The following is a 14,352-nucleotide window of genomic DNA, read 5'->3' as shown; positions in this document are numbered from 1 at the left end:
TGCAAATAAAAAGCTTCATTGTAAACCATAAATATGCCAGAAGCATCATCTCTCTCCTAATCAGAGAAGCTGGCAAAGAATCTTCTTTTACCTTTCACATTCATGATCTACATTTTAAAAATTTCTATTTAAAATGCCTTATATTTTTCTTCTCAACTTGTCATATTTGAAAGTGCTACCCACAGCACTATCAGTTTTTAAAGTCTGGATATTTTTTTAAAAAATCCATGCTTGTAAGCAGTATTATAAATTAATTCTAACAGTGGCAACATTACTTTTTGCTAAAACCAAAACCAAAATGCTCACCCTTCATATATTTGTGTGATGGGATTATGGATGCAATCGTTTTCTTTATTTTTGAAGCTATCTGTAACTCAGTCATATTATTTTTATAAAAAATAAGTTCCAAAATTTTAAATAATATTAATTACTAAATTCCTGAAATGGTGTTGCTTTGTCCAGAGTGGTGAAAATTGTTTAAAGTCTTTGACAAGCCTGACCAGGTGGTGGCGCAGCGGATAGAGCGTTGGACTGGGATGTGGAAGACCCAGGTTTGAGACCCCGAGGTCGCCAGCTTGAGCATGGGCTCATCTGGTTTGAGCAAAAAGCTCACCAGCTTGAGCCCAATGTCGCTGGCTCCAGCAAGGGGTTACTCGGTCTGCTGAAGGCCCACGGTCAAGGCACATAAAAAAAAAAAATTTTTTTTTAAAGTCTTTGACGAGTGCTACTTTTCCTTCCTTCCTTCATTAGATAAAGTCTGAGTGCCTCCACAGGCCAGGCTCAGAGTTGGTACCCAGGACGTGAGGCCAAAGAGACAGTTTGTGTTCGGGAGCTTATGGTCTGTAAGGCAAAAAACACAGAAGCAGGTGATTGTAATTCCGTGTGGGAAATGCAATGATGGGCTATGTTAGAGTATCACTTCTATTTCTGAAAAGGGATTTTTAAAATTTTACTGAAAACAGCACTTTTATTTTTAAGATTTTATTTATTTATTTTAGACAGAGGGGGGAGAGAGGGAGAAGTGGGGAGGAGCAGGAAGCATCAACTTCCATATGTGCCTTGACCAGGTTAGCCCAGGGCATCAAACCAGCAACCTCAGTGTTCCAGGTTGATGCTTTATCCACTGCACCACCAAAGGTCAGGCAAAAACAGCACTTTAAAAAGTGGCTTCTTTTCTGAACTGAGCCAAACTACATCATTTATTTGAAAAATCTATTGTATATCACTATTCAATTCTTTTGGTAAAATACCAGTCTTTTATATTTTTCCAAGTTATTTATAAAACTTACTGGTTACTTTCTTTTTGCCTTCCTTTCTCCTTTAGGACACTCTTTTCCTTACTTAATATATTTTGTTGTTGAATCTCTGAAATACATTTAAACAAATGAAGGAGGAGAATTATGAATTACTGTTACTTCTCTAACGCTGATGTTTACTGGTTTGATCAAGCGATGACTATAAATCTTTGAATCACATGTCAGTAGTCTGTTTTCTTAGTCTTGATTTCTAAGTGTTGTGTAACTGTGGACTCAGTCACCTTATATATTGGTATCAGAAGAAAGACTGTTTATTTTCCATATATGCATTTATTATAGTGAAGCATGGTAGTTAAGTCATGGAGTAGTTTTAAAATACACGATAAAAATAACTAAGCATAAAGAAATATCTCTTTGCTGCTAATTGAATAAACTCTGTGACTATGCTGACATTGAACTGAAAATAAATCCTAAACTAATTATCTATTCCTCTCAGTAAGTGAAGTCAATATTCACCTAGTTGCTCCACGACACATTGCAAGATCATCTGGAATTCCTCCTTGGCCTTCATCCACCAAAAGCAGGTTAGATCTATTCCCTAAACACTGCGGAGTCCACTTCTTTTCCTACAGCCTGTACCTCAGTGCAGATCTGAAATCCTGCTATGGCCTCCTAATTCATCTGCCCACATGTCTTTCTCTTCCTCCACCCCAATCCCTAACCTGCAATCTTTGCTCTTTCTAAAATGCAGATCATCTAATTTCACTTCCCTTTCACAGGATGAATTTAACTTGTTAAATCATGTCAAAATCTTTCTGAAAATACCAAACCTCCCGCCTTTTCTTAATCAGACACATTAGCCAACTACACAGCACTACCTCAGTGAGGCCTGAAGATCCCATGTTAACAAGGCATCGGCGTTCCCTTGGGTCACAACAGTAAATAACAAACACCCAGTATCAACTCTTTTTACAAAATCGGCAATAATAATTATTGTCATCATGTATTGGGAGTCTACTTTACAGTCCAGACACCATATATCCATTAGTTGTTATCTTAAACCACCGTGCAGGGTAGGTATTCCTGTTCCTGTGTGGAATATGAAACAGGGAACCGGCTTCTTCCCAGTGGTAGTCATCTCACTAGGGGGCGTTCCAGCTTTCATGGTGGGCAGTAGCGGAGCAACCAAAGTATAAATAAAAAGATAGATTTAACTATAGTAAGTTGTTTTATAAAGATTTATTCTGCCAAACTTAGCAAACATCTGACATAAAGTACTTGGTAATTATCATTATATGCTTTAACTCTGCTTTATACATTTTATAAAGTAAAGTTACCTCCCTACTTTATAAATCACCATTTACTGTGGAACCGGTGGGCAGTTAGAAAATTTTACTACTAACAGAGATACAAAAGTGGGCGGTAGGTATAAAAAAAATTGACTACCCCTGTTCTAGAGGGTCAGGTTTTGCCCCAGGCCAGTCAGCTAGGAAGCAGCAAGGTCCAGATCGAGCCCATGGGGGTCAGCCTGCCCTGCTCTCTGCCCATCTCTGGCACCGGCCACCGCACTGCCTCCTTGACAGCTACCACTCCCTTGCTTATGGTGATGCCACATAGAGAACAGTGATGTAAACAGAAACTAAAACCCTGTGGCAAAGTCGTGCAGGTGCTTTGCTATTGCATGTAGAGAAACAAAGGCTGACACAGAGTTGAAAGCACCAGTCCGTCACTTAACATGTCACTGCTTTGGTTTCAGGCATGTGTCTGGTGACAGTAGGCTCAAAAGTCCTTGGCATTTGGTGGAGTCACAGAATCAAGACCCTGGGAAAATTCTTTATACCTCATTTTCTTAAAATTTGATTTTGATTGCTTATACTCCTCAGAAAAAAACCCCAACACAATGGGGTACATTACTTAGAGAGCTTTGTTAGCCCACAGTCTGAAGGAGAAACTGTCTTTGCAGAGCTTGGTTAACCACAGACTTCAATTTCAGAAGGAAGTAGGCAAAGAAAAATCTGCAAACCCTGCCTGTCATACGCTTAGTTTGTTCAAGAAAAGTAGAGAAAGAGCTTATTATTTCTTTAAGTGGAAAACCTCCAAATGAAAAAAGAAGAATGTTTTTGTCTGGCTAATATTGTTATCTCTCAGTGATGGCTTAAGAATAGGAGATGTATTGTTGATGGCTATGGGCTCGGACCCCAGTCACAAGCCTCACACAAGTTTGTTACCTTGCGGTAGTGCCGAATGATGAGGAATGCATACTTACATGTTTATGCAAGGATGATTTCCTTATTGTCATGCCCGTTTACTGCTTAGTCCAGAGGAGGAAGGAAGAGAAGTCAGTGGCTATGCCCCACAGTCACCCCAGCCAAGAGGGGAAAAAGGCAGTTGTGAGCTCCCCATGGCCTCTTGCCAATCTGCTGGGTCATTCTAACCCTATCAGGAAGAGACAGCACTTCCGTCAGCGGGCTGGGGTGGGGGCAGCAGCCTCGGCAGGACCTCCGAGGGCATGCCCCTGTGGCCTCAGGCTGCTCTGTAGAGGTGGTTCAGAGCTTCCTCTTTCAGGAGCTAATTACGTATATAGCCTGCCAGTTCCTCACTTCATCTCCACCAATCCAACATGCTTATTCAAATCAACACTGCTATTATACCAATCATATATTTTACACATCTGGGACAAACACTTAAACTAATTTAGCCCTCTGTCACCTTCAGGCACTTTGGTTCTTTGACCCCAGGGTACCACCTCAGACCTGAAAAGATTTTTCCCTGAAGGCCCTCAGCTGGAAACCACCGTACATAACCTCATCTACACTTGCTCTGAAAGAAGTTTAGTAAATGTTTGCTAATATCCCATTCAAAAGCCCCTTCCAACATTTTACTCAAATGCAATATGTTGGCTCCAGCTCCAGTTTTTCTGGATAATCTGTCCAAGTTCCTTGCCATTCAGTCACCTGTCTACTTATTGGGGGGAGGGGGGGGGAGGGGAGCTGACACTAGCTAAGCCATCTGGTCACCTGGGGGTGTTGGCATTTGGGGGTGCACAGTGGAAGGTGGAGATAAAGCAGTACCCATGACCACACTAAGATCTAGTTCCTCACTTTCCTTTCCAACATATAGGGTCCTTAAAAACTGTAGGACTTTAAAAGTAAATTATGTACAGATAGTAAAGAAAACGGAAATGGACTTCTGCCTTGTCTCCAGAAGGCTGAAGGAATTCCAAGGAGAGGAGAGAGAACAAACCCTAGGGCTTAGGCCAAGTATTGACAATATTATGGTTAACATCTATTGAGTGTGGTCTTATTTCTTTTTCTTTATCCTCCTCACTTCCCCTCCCTCTCTTCCTTTCCTTCTTTTTCATTAAAAAAACAAAAATTGTTGACTAAATTAGTTGATGATTATAGCATAATCTACACATGACCTCAATTACAAGGAAGATAAAATGATTAGGTAAGAAGCTGAACTAAGATAGGCAGATAGATTCTTTTATAATGAGAAAAAAAATCACTGAATATATAGCCTTTATTGCTACATTAGAAGGAAATGTTAGGGCTCATCTATAAAAATTAGTTTATTTGCAGACAATGAGGCAGTCAAATGAGGAGAACCAGTTAGAGTCACAAGAGCCTTTACTTTTAGGCATATGACCTGCCTCTCGCAGTCTGTAGAAAGGAGTGGATTAAGCAAACTAGGCCCTGGCCCAATAGCTCAGTTGGTTAGTGTCGTCCCAACATGTGAAGGTTGTGGGTTAAATCTCACATCGGAGCACATACAAGAATCAACCAACGAATGCATAATAAGTGGAACAATAAAGCGGTCTCTCTCCCTTCCTCTTTTTTCCTAAAATAAATAAAAAATTTTATTTTAAAAAAGGAAACTAGGCAGCAAGCCGGCACTGGGGATAAATCCAGAGCATAATACACATTCCGAGAACACCCAGCTGTGTGAGAACCAGATTCGGAATCACCGAACTCCAATGGCTGTAGAGGTGAGATAGTAAATATAAGAATAAACAAGCAGTTTGACCAGGCGGTGGTGCAGTAGATAGAGCGTAGGACTGGGATGCGGAGGAACCAGGAGGAACCAGGTTCAAGACCTCGAGGTCGCCAGCTTGAGCGCGGGCTCATCTGGTTTGAGCAAGGCTCATCAGCTTGAGCCCAAGGTTGCTGGCTTGAGCAAGGGGTCACTCAGTCTGCTGTAGCCCCCTGGTCAAGGCACGTATGAGAAATCAATCAATGAGAAACTAAGGTGCCGCAATGAAGAATTCATGCTTCTCATCTCTCTCCCTTCCTGTCTGCCCTTATCTGTCCCTCTCTGTCCCCCTCCCCAAAAGAATAAACAAGCAGCATCTGTTCTTCGTTAAGTATACTCATTTTGCATATTAAACATGTAGAAACAATCTTTGTTTCCTCCAAGAATTATACTGTGTATTTTTTCTTGAAATTTTTAAAGCTCTGTAATAAGATGTAATAAATCTCTTGCTTTTCCACTTCTCCTGGGAAGAGAGAAACACCCCTCTACACCCATAAGAAAAAAAAACAAGTAAAAGTATGATGATAGCCCTGGCCGGTTGGCTCAGCGGTAGAGCGTCGGCCTAGCGTGCGGAGGACCCGGGTTCGATTCCCGGCCAGGGCACATAGGAGAAGCGCCCATTTGCTTCTCCACCCCTCCGCCACGCTTTCCTCTCTGTCTCTCTCTTCCCCTCCTGCAGCCAAGGCTCCATTGGAGCAAAGATGGCCCGGGCGCTGGGCATGGCTCTGTGGCCTCTGCCTCAGGCGCTAGAGTGGCTCTGGTCGCAATATGGCGACGCCCAGGATGGGCAGAGCATCGCCCCCTGGGGGGCAGAGCACCGCCCCTGGTGGGCGTGCCGGGTGGATCCCGGTCGGGCGCATGCGGGAGTCTGTCTGACTGTCACTCCCTGTTTCCAGCTTCAGAAAAATGAAAAAGAAAAAAAAAAAAAAAAAGTATGATGATAAATGAAAATTAATACTAAGCCTCAGTGTTGGAGCAACAGGAAATAGAGGGGACTGTAGCGAACTGGAGAACACGTGCCATTTAAGTGAGCAGTCGCCACTCTGTTCTAGCAAATTACTTCATGAGGAAATATGGCTTCAGTATTGCCAACTACTCCAATTTTTCAGAAAGAAAATCCTGTAAATATAGATTTTCATGAGTATACCCTGTTTTTTAAACATTGGCTCAAAAAACTCTATATAGTAAAACCAAACATCTTTTGCAGTTCCTGTTTTGTTTTTTGTAACTTCTGTCTAGACAGTGAGGCAGTCAAAGTCAAGCGAACAGGGAATCAGAGACCACACAGAATCTGATCAAATTGGGGCCCGGAAGACAGGTAAGCAGAACTGCAGCAGGGCCAGGCAGAGAGAATTCCGAAACTGTCCTTGTCTCAAGAACGCCTTCCCTTCTAACTATCACAGAAACCAGTTTCCCAGGCAACGTCCAGTCCATCACAGCCTGAAAACGTGCTTCTGCACTACAGTATCAATTCAGAATATGCAAATGTGGGCACAATTTCTCATAATCTTACCAATCCAAGAATGGTGCTATTGGGTAGCAATCCCCTGTCGTGGCAAATTTTAACCCTCTGTGAAGTACGGAGTTCTTAATGAATTTCCTGCATTCTCAAGCCTTAATGCTTCATAAGTATCTTTTAGTTGTTTTGATTTGTGGTGCTCAGAGTGAATATAAATAACTGGATATAATAACACCAATATACTGATATTATAGTTGATATGATGGCTTTTAATATTTCTTCACCGTTGGATAGAGTTCAATGGCCTGATTTCAGATTGATGCTCAGGTTTACTCAAAGATTAACTTAAAAATACTTGTTTCCTTTGTTAATGAATAATAATAAAATCCTGTTAAAGCAGTATTAATACTCTTATTATTTAGAACTTTAAAAAGTCTTCCAACTAACTTCAAACAAATCTTTATTTTGTTTTTAAGAACTGTAGGGAAATAGAATTTAAACAAACAACTGTGCCTTTTAATCCACATCTTATGTACCCTTTACTCTTTGTGTATCATTATTGTTTTTTCTGCTCACTCTCACTCTCTGACAAGCAAAAACTATGACGGATTAGAGTTATTGTTCTGATGTAACAGGAATGCTGTAGGCACATTATGTCTTGATATCAGAAAGGCATTTGGCAACTCCTGTGATTACAGCCTTATATGATGGAGAAATAGTATGTGTGGGCTAGATGACTCCACATGTCAGTGCATTCATAGTCATCTACATTCAATATTCTACATGTTATTCAGCCTTGATATAGCAAATAGTTATTTAATACCTACAATGGACTACACTGCTCTGGCTCTACGAGCTGGGAGTGATATGGATTATTTATTTATTTATTTATTTGTTTATTTTTGGTAGAGGGTACTGAAAAACAAATACAGTTTGTTTTTGTTTTGTTTTGTGACAGAGACTGAGACAGACAGGGAGAGGTACAGATAGGGACAGACAGACAGGAAGGGAGAGAGATGAGAAGCATCAATTCTTCATTGTGGCACCTTAGTTGTTCATTGATTGCTCTCTCATACGTGCCTTGACCCAGGAGCTACAGTAGACTGAGTGACTCCTTGCTCAAGCCAGCAACCTTGGGCTCAAGCTGGTGAGCTTTGCTTAAACCAGATGAGCCTGTGCTCAAGCTGGTGACCTCGTGGTTTGGAACCTGGGTCCTCCGTGTCCCAGTCTGACGCTTATCCACTGATCAGGCACCACCACCTGATCAGGCATAAATACAAGTTTTAAAGCAGGTACTTACACACACACACACACACACATTTTTATATATATACATATATGTATATGTATATGTATGTATATATATATGTATATATATATAATTTTAAAAAGATAAATCTAACCTGAGTGTAGAATAGATTTAATCCTCACCAACAGTGGATATTTTGTAATTAAAAATAATTTTAAAATGTCATAGGTGAAATATGTAGTATCATTATAGATAATATACTATATATATTAATAGACTGCTTTTTAGAGCAGTTTTAGATTTATAGAAAAATTAGAACAGAACGTACAGAGAGTTCCCATATATACTCCCCAGCCCCAAAGATTGCCCTATTATTAAATTTTGCATTAGTGTGGTACTTTTGTTACAATTGATGAACCAATATTGATATATTGTTTTATTTATTTGTATTTTTCTGAAGCTGGAAACAGGGAGAGACAGTCAGACTCCCGCATGCGCCCTACCGGGATCCACCCGGCACACCCACCAGGGGGCGACGCTCTGTCCCTCCGGGGCGTTGGTCTGTTGCGACCAGAGCCACTCCAGCGCCTGGGGCAGAGGCCAAGGAGCCATCCCCAGCGCCCGGGCCATCTTTGCTCCAATGGAGCCTCGGCTGCGGGAGGGGAAGAGAGAGACAGAGAGGAAGGAGAGGGGGAGGGGTGGAGAAGCAGATGGGCACTTCTCCTGTGTGCCCTGGCCGGGAATCGAACCCGGGACTTCCGCACGCCAGGCCGACGCTCTACCACTGAGCCAACCGGCCAGGGCCTGATATATTATTTTAATTGATGTCTTTATGTTATGGTTCATTCTGTGATGTAAATTTTATGGGTTTGGGAAAATGTATATTTGTATCCATGATATTTCATGGTGTTCTGTATCATCTTGTATCACTATATTATGTATCTATACATTACAGTATTATAAAGAATAGTTTTACTGCCCTAAAAATCCTCTGTACTGCACCTATTCATCCTTCCCTCTGCTAGAAACCTTGGCAACCACTAATCTTTTTATTGTCTCTATAGTTTGCCTTTTCTACAATGTCATATACAGTACCTTGTTGGAATCATACAGTACGCAACCTTTTCTTTTTATTTTCTTTTTTTTATTAAGTGAGAGGTGGGGAGGCAGACAGACTCTGGCATGTGCCCCAATTGAAATCCCTCCGGCAAGTGCACTAGGGGACGATTCTCTGACCATCTGGGGCCATTTCTCTGTTGTTCAGCAACTAAACTATTTTTGGCATCTGAGGCGAGCCCATGGAGCAATCCTCAGTGCCCGGGGTCAACTTGCTCAAATGAGCCATGGTTGCAGGAAGGGGGGTAGAGAGAGAGAGAAGGGGATGGGGTGGTGGAGAAGTAGATGGTCGCTTCTCCAGTATGTCCTGACCGGGAATCAAACCCAGGACTTCCACACTCTGGGCCATTGACCTACTGCTGAGCCAACTGGCCAGGGCATGTAACCTTTTCTGAATGGTTTCTTTCACTTAGTAATATGCATTTGAGATTTATCCATGTCTTTTCATGACTTGATAGCTTATTTTGTCACTGAATATTATTCCATTGTGTGGATGTACCACAACTAATTTTTAAAAAATTGTTATTAAATTTATTGGGGGTGACATTGGTTAATAAAATTATACAAGTTTCAGGTGCATAGTTCTACAATACATCATCTGTATATTGCATTGTGCATTCATCACCCCAAGTCAAGTCTCCCTTCATCACCATCTGTCCCTCCTCCACCTTCCCCCAACCCCCTTCTCTTCCTGTTGTACTAGTTAATGTATTCACCTATTAAATGACATCTTGGTTACTACCACATTTTGGAAATAAAGATAGAGCATTCAAATGCAGGTTTTTGTGTGATCATAATTTTCAACTCATTCAGGTATACCAAGGAGGGTGATTACTGGATTGTATGGTAAGACTAAATTTAACTTTGTAAGAAACTGCCAAAGTGTCTTCCGAAGTGGCTGTATCATTTTGCATTCCCAAAAGAAAAAATGAGAGTTCCTGTTGCTCTACATCCTTGTCAGCATTTGGTGTTGTCATTGTTTGGGATTTTGGCCATTCTAAAAAGTTTGTCTTTGTTGTTTAGTTAGCAATTCTCTGGCAACATATGATGTTGAGCATCTTTTCATATGCTTATTTGTCATCAATACCTTCTTTAGTAAGGCATCTGTTTAGATTTTTAAAAATTGGGTTTATTTTCTTATTGTTGAGTTTTCAGAGTTCTTTGTACATTTTGGATATAAGTTCTTAATCAGGTATGTGGCTTGTAAATATTTTCTCCTAATTTATGTCCTGTCTCTTCATTCTTTTAAGAAAATCTTTTGCTGAAGTCCCACTTATCAATTTTCTTTCATGGATTGTGCCTTTGGTGTTGACTCTAAAAACTCATTGCCAAACACAAGGTCACCTAAATTTTCTCCTATTTTATCTTCTAAGAGTTTTATAGCTTTGCATTTTACACTTAGGACTCTGATCTGTTTTGAATTAATTTTTTAAAAAGACTTTATTTATTGATTATTAGAGGGGAGGGAGAGAGAGAGAGAAAGAAAGGAGGAAGGAGCGGAAAGCGTTAACTCTAGTTGCTTCTTGTATGAGCCTTGACCAGGCAGCCTGGGGCTTTGAACCAGTGACCTCAGCATTCCAGGTCAACATTTCATCCTCTGTGCCACAACAGTTAATCTTTGTAAAAGGTGTATGGTCTGAGTTAATTGTTTTTCTCTTTCTTCCTTTTTTTTTTTTTTTTTTGCATGTGGATGTCTAGTTGTTCCAGCACCATTTGTTAAAAAGACTATCCTTTTGCCATTGAATTGCCTTTGCTCCCTAATCTAAGATCAGTTGATTATATTTTGTGGGTCTATTTCTGGGCTCTTTATTTTGTGCTATTGATCAATTTGCCTACTTTTTCACTAATCCTACATCACTATAGGTTATAGAAGAATTGAAGTCAGATAGTCTCAGTCTTCCTAATTTGTTCTTCGATATTATATTGAAGACTATTCTGAGTCTTCTGCCTCTCCATACAACCTTTAGTATCCATTTGGCAATAGCCAAAAAATAATTTGCTAGAATTTTTAAAATTGTAAAGAACTGATATTTTGACAAGATTGAGCTTTTTCATCCATAAGCATAGAATAGCTCTCCATTTGTGCAGATCTTTAAAAAAAATTTTTTTTTAATTTAGTAATTGATTTTAGAGAGAGAGGAAGAGAAAGAGAGAGACAGGAACATTGATCTGCTCCTGTATGTGCTCTGACCAGGGATTGAACCAGCTACCTTTGTACATCAGGACGATGCTCTGACCAACTGAGCCACCTGGCCAGGGCTATGCAGATCTTTTTTATTTCTTTCATCAGAGTTTTATAGTTTTCATCATAGATCTTATACATAGTTCTTTAGATTTATACTTAAGTTTTTCTTTTTGATGCTAATGTAAATGGTGTGCTTTAAATTTCAAATTCCAATTGTTCTTTGCTGGTATCTAAGAAAGTAATTACTTTGGAATATTAACCTGTATCATACAATGAATAAGTACAATTAATTACTTATTAGTTCTAGGTTTTTTGTTGATTTTTTGGGATTTTCTACATAGACAATCATGTTTGTGAGTAAAGACAGCTTTATTTATTTCTTCCCAATCTGTATACCTTTTATTTTGTTCTTAAAAATCTTATCGCATAAATTAGAACTTCTAGTAAAATAATAAAAAAAAGTGGCAAGAGAGGACAGACTTGCATTGTTCCTAATTTAAAGGAGAAAGCACCTAGTTTCTATTAAGTATGATGTGCAGTGTAGGTATTTTGTAGATATTCTTTATCAAGTTGAGGAGTTTCCCTTTTATTCCCAGTTTGCTGGGGTTCCTTTTTTAAAAAATCATAAATAGGTATTGGGTTTTTTCAAATGCATTTTCTACATTTATTGATATGACCACATCCTGTTCTGTCACTAGTCTGTTAATGAAATGAATTACATTAATTGATTTTCAAATGTTGAACCAGCCTCATATACCTGGAATAAATCCCACTTCACCATGGCATATACATATTTTTATACATTGTTGGATTTGATTTGCTCATATTTTGTTGAGGATATTTGTATCTATGTTCATGAAAGACATTAGTCTGCAGCTTCCTTCTCTTTAATGTTTTCGTCTGATTTTGCTGCTAGAGGAATGCTGGAATCAGAGAATGAGTTTGGAAGTATTCCTTCAGCTTCTATTACTGGAAAAGATTGTACAGAACTGGTATCACTTCTTCTTTAATGTCTGGTAGGATTCACCAGTGAACCAGTCTGGGTATGGTTCTTTCTGTTTTGGAAGATTATTAATTACTGATTCAATTTCTTTCTTTTTTGTGTGTGTGACAGAGAGAGGCAGAGAGAAGGACAGATAGGGACAGACAGACAGGAAGGGAGAGAGATGAGAAGCATCAATTCTTCATTGTAGCCCCTTAGTTGTTCATTGATTGCTCTCTCATACTTGCCTTGACCCAGGAGCTACAGTAGACTGAGTGACCCCTTGCTCAAGCCAGCAACCTTGGGCTCAAGCTGGTGAACCTTGCTCAAACCAGATAAGTCCACACTCAAGCCAGTGACCTTGGGGTTTCGAACCTGGGTTCTCCATGTCCCAGTCTGACACCCTATCCACTGCACCACCACCTGGTCAGGCTCAATTTCTTTAACAGATAATGACTTATTCAGATTGTCCATTTCTCCTTGTTATGAGTTTTTTATAGATTGTGTCTTTCAAAGAAATAGTCCATTTTATCTAAGCTATCATATTTGTGGTCACAGAGTTGTTCATAATATCCCCCCCTTTTTTAATGTTTATGGAATCAGTAGTGATGGTCCTTCTTTTATTCCTAATATTAGTAATTTGTGTCTTCTCTTTTTTGTATATTATTACATTTTAATACACAAGTTTTATTACAAAGGAAGATATGTTTTTATATATTTAGTTTTCTTTTTTTATAAACTGCTAATTTCTGTACTTTGCTTGCTTTTCTATTTTTATCAAAGGTTTATTATATATTAAATATTTGACCTTTGCCCTATTATACATACTGCAAATGTTTTATTCCAGCTTATTGCTTTCCTTTTAATCTTGTGTACATATTTTTTTCATACATAAGCTTAGGTAAGTCTTTCAGTATTTTTAAAAATTGTTTCTTCCTTTGCTGTTATGCTAAATAATACCTAACTTTTACTGATTACTCACTGTCAGGCAGTATATATGAAGTGATTTACATATAGTATTTAAGTTAAACATCAAACAATCCGTGTGGTACTATTATTACCCTTCTATGTATGAGAAAACTAAGGCACAAATAGGTGAGAATCCTGTCTCAATAGAGCTAGGAACCTTAATGCCAGAGACTTAGCCCCTAAACTGTACTGTCTCCTAGCAATGTCCTCCCACTTGAAGATGGTATGATTTATACATATATTTTATGGTTTTTATACTTAAAAGGGACATTCATAAGCCCCATTTTGAAAATGTCAAGATTTTCTAATTTCAAAACAAACACAGAGCAATATGTCATAGCCCTTGCAAATTTAAAAGAACTCATTTATTTTGTAATTGGAAATGATGTTACTTAGACTGAACTTGTAGAAAACCAAACTGGTAAAATATTGGAAGGTATGGAAAGAATAGAGACAAAGAAAACTCAGCAATTTTTTAAAAACACAATTATTACCTACAGCGAAAAAAGCCAATGGTAAGAATAAATAAATAGAGCATAATCACAGGTCCTTCAGCATTCAGTTGTAAATATTATTTGCATGGACATAATAAAGCCAAAAATGAATGTTTACCTTGACACACACACAAAAGTGAATGGAAGGTGAGGAGGTAGAGAATTGAAAAACTGGAAACAGACAACTCTGATGAACTTGGGTATGATTTTCATAGATCTTCCTAATGTCTCAACGTCTGATATTAAACCGTACTGGGACTGCTATGAGCAATCTCCTTGTTTCCGGTTCTCACTGCAACATGCTACAGAAACTTAGATCTTCTGTAACCTAATACTCACCACTCCTCTACCCACTATCCTGTAGTTTTCTGGGAGTTGCTATCTCTAAGTGAAGAGGACAATAAAAAGAGGAAGGAGGGTAGGTAGAGGGGAAAGAAATAAACTTGCAGCCATCAATTATTAGATAGCATCAACTTGTAAACATAACGTACATGGAAAGAGACTGTTTCATTTCCTCCTGAGCCTCATGTCCTCCCTTGAGACATAGCTCCAACTTTTAGAACTATTCCTAAGGACTCATTCCAAAAAACTAAAACAGGTTTCTTTTTCT

At 39.1% G+C, this 14,352-nt stretch overlaps 1 protein-coding gene across 4 annotated transcripts in view; it reads right to left on the bottom strand.

Annotated features, from left to right (window-relative positions):
• PCED1B (PC-esterase domain containing 1B) overlaps positions 1-14,352 on the bottom strand; it is a 155,198-nt gene that overhangs the window by 21,379 nt on the left and 119,467 nt on the right. The window contains exon 1 of one of the 4 annotated variants that reach the window (XM_066369038.1): positions 3,523-3,764. The exons of the other annotated variants lie outside the window; for them this stretch is intronic. The gene's annotated coding sequence lies outside the window, so the exon portion shown is untranslated. Of the gene's footprint in view, positions 1-3,522; positions 3,765-14,352 lie in introns of those variants that run through there. 4 annotated transcript variants of the gene reach the window in all.

Source organism: Saccopteryx leptura, chromosome 2 (genome assembly GCF_036850995.1).
Source record: "Saccopteryx leptura isolate mSacLep1 chromosome 2, mSacLep1_pri_phased_curated, whole genome shotgun sequence".
In the NCBI taxonomy this organism is placed as follows: Eukaryota; Metazoa; Chordata; class Mammalia; order Chiroptera; family Emballonuridae; genus Saccopteryx; species Saccopteryx leptura.
The sequence above is the reverse complement of the archived record's forward strand: the minus strand, read 5'-3'. Positions and strand labels throughout refer to the sequence as shown.